Raw genomic sequence first — 7,771 nt, forward strand, 5'->3', positions numbered from 1 at the left:
CACTTGAGCAGAGCAGAAATCCACAGTTGCATTAAATATTATCATCTAACCAAATAGCAAACTGAAAATTACAAACTCTCAAAACATATACATCATAGATATAGAAGGCATGCTCATCAACACTGTATTACATAATTACAGAATAAAAGAATAAGAAAATGTTGCTACAGACAACTAATTAAAGGAGAGACTAAAGTGGTATACTGAACCAGCCAGTAACATTTTAAAACTCCCTCTTTTTAGATGAGTTCAAGCTATGCTATAGTATAACACAAAAGGCCTTTGGAACAGACATAGAAAACATGTTTCAACAAAATTAAAACTTAAAACAAAAACTACAAACAACATATAAAATTGTCAATTAATTACCCAGTGTAAAGTTTGCACTGCCAGTATACTAGGAAAGGAGAAATCCATAGCCCTCCAGAAGTTGCTGAATTTGAACTTGTAGCAACACCAGCCAACACAGCCAATCGTAAGAACACTAGAAGCTGTAGTTCGGGGACCCCAGAAAATGACAGGTTCTCCATCTTAAGTTACCTGAATCCATAGAACAGGATCCAGGTCACTATGAAAGGGGAGGGGTTTTGGATGTTTTATCATTAGAACATTCTTTTTATTAGAATTACATTTCCGACAATGGAGGATCTCTACAGCAGAAAATAGTAATCAATTAGATAACCTTATCTAAACAGAGAAACAGAATGGCAATGGGCACGCAAAAAACAAAACAAAGCCTGTGGGAGCTGGAACGACTTCCGACTTGCTGATGGCTTTCCCATTACCTTTTCTTGAAGAACGCTGGCAGGGAGTGTTGGAAATGACAATCACATGACTGTGGCTGACCATGGCAAAGTGGTGGCACAGTAGCACGGCAGCACTGAAACAACCACAACGTTGCCAAAATTTGGGAGTTATGGTTCCCAGATTTTGGATGCATTCTGGAAGTATCTGAGGTATCTTGACTCAAAAATTGTTGCCCTATGATGCACTGTTCTGCTCAACTGAAGATTACAAACAATCAAAAGGACACAAAAATTTTAGTAGTATATAGACACATATAGGGCAACTCTAAAGAATGCTGGAAGCTTTTGTGTACAGTACAGCCAAGGAATTATTTTGATTCTAACCTTATTTCAAGGTATAATAAAACATAGTATAACTAAAATCTACAGGAACACTGTAGGCAGTGTGTGTCAACACAAATATACAAGATTAGTCACTCAGATGTCAAAATTCAAACTATCTTTCTAAAAACTTTTCAACGAACAGGAATGGTATGAAAGGAAAGGAGACGCAATGAAATTACATATTTGTGTGATGTGTAAATTAAACAGAATGTGATGCTGCCTATTCTATTTATTATTTATCACAGAGAGAAGGCTGAGCTACAAATGGAAAGGAAAAAATAAAAATGAATAACTCTAATAATAATTCACATATTCTTTAAAAAGTAAAAAAAATAAATGATACTTTTTACGTCCATACTCTGGAATATTTCTGTCACTATTTCATTTCACTTGCCATTAGTTGTTTGCACAACAAAAGCCTAAATACAGTATTTGTGTAGCATGTACCATTTGTGATTAATAGATTTGAAAAAACTTGTGAACCCTACTCCCTAAACAGATATAGTACCCTTAACTTAATTTCCCTATCATCTAATCAATTATAGCCCTAACAAAAAATACCTCAGAGCCAAAAAGTCTTATTTCAGGTTTGTTGAAAAAAAATGTATATTTATTTTATAAGTCTTTGTTCTTTTTTGAAAAAGGAAAAGAATCCTCGTGTATTTATGAATACCTGTATATGTAATCACAAAAATTGTTAAATGCTAATGTGAACTTGTCTTTATATAGTATTTTAATGAAAGTAAAAGGAGTTTGACAGACCTATTTGATAGATTTTATAATTCTGACAGATTATGAAGGAATCGAAATGAGATAACTTCTTGAAAGCAGCTATGTCTTTTCCAGGGATTATGCTATGAAAGTGGAAGGAAAATATATGATCCAAAGAAAAGATGCAATTGCTTTTAAGAGCCAGAGATGCTTCAAATTACTGAATGTTGGCACTAATCACTATGGTGAGGATTGTGTTTGGGAGTAATCAATTATGTTTTGAATTGGATAGAATAATCAGGTATAGTGCTGAAAGAAAGGGGAGGTATAGTATAGCAAAAGATAAGAAAACATGATGTTCAGTGGTCATGTTCAAGAAGCTATTTAACTGCATCTGAGGTTTAAACAATGCCCAGTAACATTAGGTGATTACTTTTTTCCATTAAGAAGTTCAAAATAGCGTACGTCATGATGACAGACTTTTAGTGCAGATCACGCCACTTCATAAACTTTTTTAGATACATCCTACAAAGCAAATTCTTATTTCAAAGACAGTTCTATCCCTTACTGAATCAACATTATACCCGCATCATCCTCAGTAAAGTTTACATATCTTCTTTAGTAGCCCTGAAATGCACAACTAAATTCTTTGTGAATTATGGAGACAGATTGCCCAAAACACAGTTGTTTATACCATGATTTTCTCTGTTACAGAACCAGGGTTCATACAGGTAAAATTTAAGGCACACGATTTCACACACAGTGATGGCAAGTAAGCTATACCCTGTTCAACTAAGTATGCCTTTTAGGACATGCCTCATTTTTTCAACCAAATGCAGAAGGTTTACCAGCAGTTTCCACAGTGAAAAATATTGATTGAAAGTAGGAAATTTAGAGTCCATAGCTCTAAAAATGAAGAAATAAGCAGGACAGCATGCCAATAAAGTTCAGCTGATGCTATTTCTGTTTATTTTTTTTTTCATTTTTCATTTGTTCAATCCCTTTTTAATATTTAACACATTTATTATTACATGATGTAATAATGCATGCAATGTTATCTTGATGCATGCAATGTTATCTTGAGATAAGCATATACAGTATATATGCATATGTAAATTTATAGTGAGGAACACTGAAAGCAGTGAAGTCAGAGAAACATATGAAATGCAGAAGCTCCAGGTAGTAATTGTTACCATAAAAATGATCAATATCAAAATAGTTGTTGGATGTTATGCATTCTTGCAAATGTTAGTGCTGCCCTAAGATATTAAAGCCTTTGTAAAAGGATGGCAGTCATTCCTTGCTAAATTATTCAAATGTATAAATACAGTAGACATAGGACCAAAAGGCCCAGACCCTTGCTATAATGATCTCTATTTACAAAACAGGCAACAAACAAAATCCAAATAAATATTGCCCAATTTATCCACTAGTTATGCTAACAAGGCTATATTCATGTTTACTGCTGTAGAAGTTGGAAGACTGGAGAAAAGCTTTTTTATTTGCTATGAACAAATAGATTTTAAGAACAGAGATGTTATTTTTGACTATTTTCTAATTCTGTCTAATTCAGGGGTGTCAAACTTGCGGCGTCACGTCATCACGTGACATGCGTGACACATCCGGCCCGTGACTTTGACACCCCTGCACTAATATGTTCATTGGTGGCTTTGGAAGGTGCTCTTGGCTCTATTAATAAAATGTGCAGGACAAACAGCAATTAACAAAGACAAGCATCTCTCATTCTCACCAACTTCATTTACGTAAATATCTTGATAAACATAAAGGTAACTTTAGGTGGCCTTTTACTAATTATATCACGAGTCAGAACATATGGAGGACTTTTAGTACTCTTAATTTTTATATTAATATGTTCCTGCCTAACTTTCACATAATTTTCTCCTTCTTTCATTGGGTTTAAATAAAGCTTACTCAATGTATATATAGTCAAAGCCTGGCTTCACAAAACCATTAATATTAAATTATACATTTATTAAAGGATAATCTTTGGCTAATTAGAACTGCAAAGCACCTAAGAAAGCATGATCATTACTTTCTCTCATTCACTGAAAGGTTTCTGCTGAATTATACAACCCTTAAGAGACTGGATTTCTGGAGTATGATTTTAGGGTTGGAAGGCAATCATGTAACAATTTCTAGATTTATTATACGGCACGATAATCTGAAAAAAGACCAAAATTTACAAGTAGTCCTCAGTTACTGACTGCCTCACTTAGCAATCATTTGAAGCTATGGTGAAAATGCACTTACGACCTTTGTGTCATTAAGTGTCCCGTGGTCACATGACCGACATTCAGGCACTTTACAACTAGTGCATTTTTATGACTGTTGCAGCATCCCATTGTCACATGATTACCATTTTCATGCTTCCCTACCAGTTTGAGACAAGTAGAGTTAATGGAAAACATGGAAAACATGGAAATAAAGTTGTAAATCACGGACAGATTATTTTCACTTAGCAATCACGTGCGTAGTGGCAGAATTCCTGGTGCTAGCTGTGGTTGCTAACACAAGACTACCTGAAGTCAGATCTGATTAATATAATTTCTTATAAATTATATCTTAATGGCCCCAAGATGTTCTGCCAATTTTAACGGTTCTAAGATTTGAAACTGTAATTGGCAGAAGGAATAATCTTGGGGAACAGGAGGACAAGCCAGCAGGCAGATAAAAGAAATCTCAATCTAGGTTAGAAATGGCATTTGAGAAAGCACCTCAGATATGACCCTCCCTAATTCTCATAAGGATAAAAGAAGGGGGGGGAAGCACATATGGATTCCGTTACTACAATCTTATATTAAAGTAGTACTAGTATTTGTAATTCTGGTTTCCTAATCTGGTCTACTTTGAAGGGCTCACACAAACCGGTAGGAATATAAAAAAGCTTTTATTGCTACAAGGTTCTTAATAAACTGCCAATTCCAGATTGAAATGCATCTTCCTATTTAAAATAACAGAGTTGGAAGGGACCTTGGAGGTCTTCTAGTCCAACCCCCTGCTTAGGCAGGAAACCCTATACCACTTCAGACAAATGGTTAGCCAACCTCTTCTTAAAAACTTCCAGTGTTGGAGCATTCACAACTTCTGGAGGCAAGTTGTGCCACTGATTAATTATTCTAACTATCAGGAAATTTCTCCTTAGTTCTAAGTTGCTTCTCTCCTTGATTAGTTTTCACCCATTGCTTCTTGTTCTACCCTCAGGTGCTTTTATTTCGTTGTTCCTTAAATTCATTCTTGCTGTGACAATCTGTAAGGTTCTGGACTCCAGTAATCTAGACTCTAATGAGAGCAATGATTTTTTTTATCAGATCATGTTGCCTAGATCTCTACGTATAGCATATTTTGCCATGGCAGCCTTAACATTAGGGACTAACTACTTAAATCATGGCAAATAATTGTAAAGGGGTATATTTTATTTAATGTGAGGAACATTCTTTATTACTTCTAAGTTTATTGATAGTAAACAAAATGATTGGCCCATGAATACATACCTGAAAAAAACAATGAAACAGATTGAAGAAATTCAAACCACAACAAACAGAACTTCTGATTATCTGTAAATATTACTTCATAACAAAATCCAGCTAATTGTTTAGTTGAAAATACTAAAACAATACTCAATGAAACTGAAGTTTTATAAGTGTTCCATTACTTTCTCAATATTACCATTTCTGCTGCATGATTTGTGCCTATATATTACCTAGTTTGTACAGCAACTTTGTTGTTAATTCTATGGATAATGATAGCAGATAACCATACTGAAAGGTTAGCAAATTTATGTAGTTTTCATACATAAATGATATTATTAGCATATTTGCATTGTAAGAGTAATTAGTGGAGTAGCTTTGTAGCATGTAGCAAGTCAGGCCATGGCTATCAAACATCAAAAACATCTACGAGGCTATCCCACCTCCCTTACATGAACAATCTGAAGCTCTAAGGAAAAATACAATCAGAAATGGAATCAATGTTCAACGTTATCCAAATATAAAGTCAAGATATTGCAATGGAGTTTAGACTGGACCAATATGCCACCCTTATGATCAATGGGGAAAAACAGTGAAGACTGAAGGAATTAAGATGTCCTATGGAAATAATATTAGGAATCTGGATGAAGATTATTATAAATAATAATAATCTGGGTATCTTTCAGGCTAACAACAGCAAGCACACTGAAATCAAAAAGAAGGTTAGTAGTAAAGACATCAGAAGAGTGAAGAAAATTTTAAAATCCAAACAAAATGGCAGAAATACCATCAAGGTGATTAACACCTGGATAACTCTAGTCATTAGAAATACAGTGGATTAGATTACAATGGATGAATGGACTGGATTTAAAATGAGGTAGAAACCCTGGATAGAAAGACCAGAAAAATGACAATGAATCATGCCCTTCCCCGATGCAGTGACATTGACAGAATCTATTTACCAAGGAGCATAGGTGGCATGGATACACCAGATAATTGAAGAAGGAAAAAAAGGCTTTGGAAGAATATCTGAAGGCCAGTGAAGAAGATGCTAGTACACTATGAAGGCTTACTGAATATCAAAGCTACCAAACTGTCCTGTAAGAAAGGCCAAAGAATAGACTAGAATAGACTAGAATGGACTAGAAAAGAATGAGACATGGCAAGACAAAGTAGTATATGGCCAGTACAGTTAGTCAGTTCACTTGCTGACCGTTCAATGTTACAACGGCACTGAATAAAGTGACTTATGACCATTTTTCAGACTTATGACAATTCCAGCATCCCCTTAGTCAAATGATTTACATTCAGATGCTTGACAACTGATTCATATTTATGACGGTTGCAGTGTCCCTGGGTCATGTGATCCCCTTTTGCCACCTTCTGACAAACAAAATCAATAGGAAAACCAGATTCACTTAACAACCGGGTTACTAATTTAACAACTGCAGTGATTCATTTAACAAATGTGGCAAGAAAAGTCATAAAATGGGGGCAAAACTCACTTAACAAATTTCTCACTTAGCAACATAAATGTTGGGCTCAGTTGTGGTCGTACGTTGAGGACTACCTGTAGCCTAGCTGCCTAGGAGGCAGATCAGATAACAAGACTTGGCAGTGGCTAAGAGCAGGAAAGTTGAAGAAAAAAATAGAGGAACTAATTATGGCTGCATAAGACCATACCTTAAGAACAAATGCAAATAAAGTCAGAAAGCAACAGACTGCAAATGCCTTTCCTGCAAAGCAGCTGAAGAAACAGTGGCCCTCCTATTGCAAGAATATTGCAAACTGATTACAAACAACAATATGACAAAGTAAAAAGGGTGCATTGAATATCTGCAAGAAATACCACTTGCCTGTAAGCAAGAACTTGGGAATTCAGGCAATCAAACATCTGCTTGATAACATCCCAGACTTAACAACTGTCGATAGGAAAGACAAAGGTAGACACTGCAGTACCTGGAGATAGCAGCATAGAAGAGAAAGAACCAGAAAAAAAATCACAAATCAGGAAAGTCTGCAAATAGAAGCAGAATAACGATGATGATGAAAGAAAGCAACGCTAGGCAGGAGCCTTGAGTGCCATCCCAAAGTTTCTGAAGCACCACTCAACAACATCAGCATTGACAAAAATCACACCGGTCAGTTGCAAAAGGCAGCTTTACTTCGGACAGTTTATATCCTGTGATGATACCTTAATAATAATATTAATCAATATCTGCCTCTCCCAGGTTCTTAGGAGGAGTAAAGATAAAAAAAAAAAGCCAAATCCAGTCTAAATATCTGGCTGATTGTGCAACTAACCAAAATAAATTAAACTTTCATCTGCTACCTGGCTTTCAGTGATTTAGGGAAGCTCACAATATTCAAATAAAGAAAGTACAATACATGTTGGATACCTTCATTCTAAGGTACAGTTTTTCAGTTTGTTTTTTTTCTTTA

Source organism: Pituophis catenifer, unplaced genomic scaffold (genome assembly GCF_029215685.1).
Source record: "Pituophis catenifer annectens isolate HBS135680 unplaced genomic scaffold, rPitCat1.0.hap2 SCAF_1, whole genome shotgun sequence".
NCBI classification, from domain to species: domain Eukaryota; kingdom Metazoa; phylum Chordata; class Lepidosauria; order Squamata; family Colubridae; genus Pituophis; species Pituophis catenifer.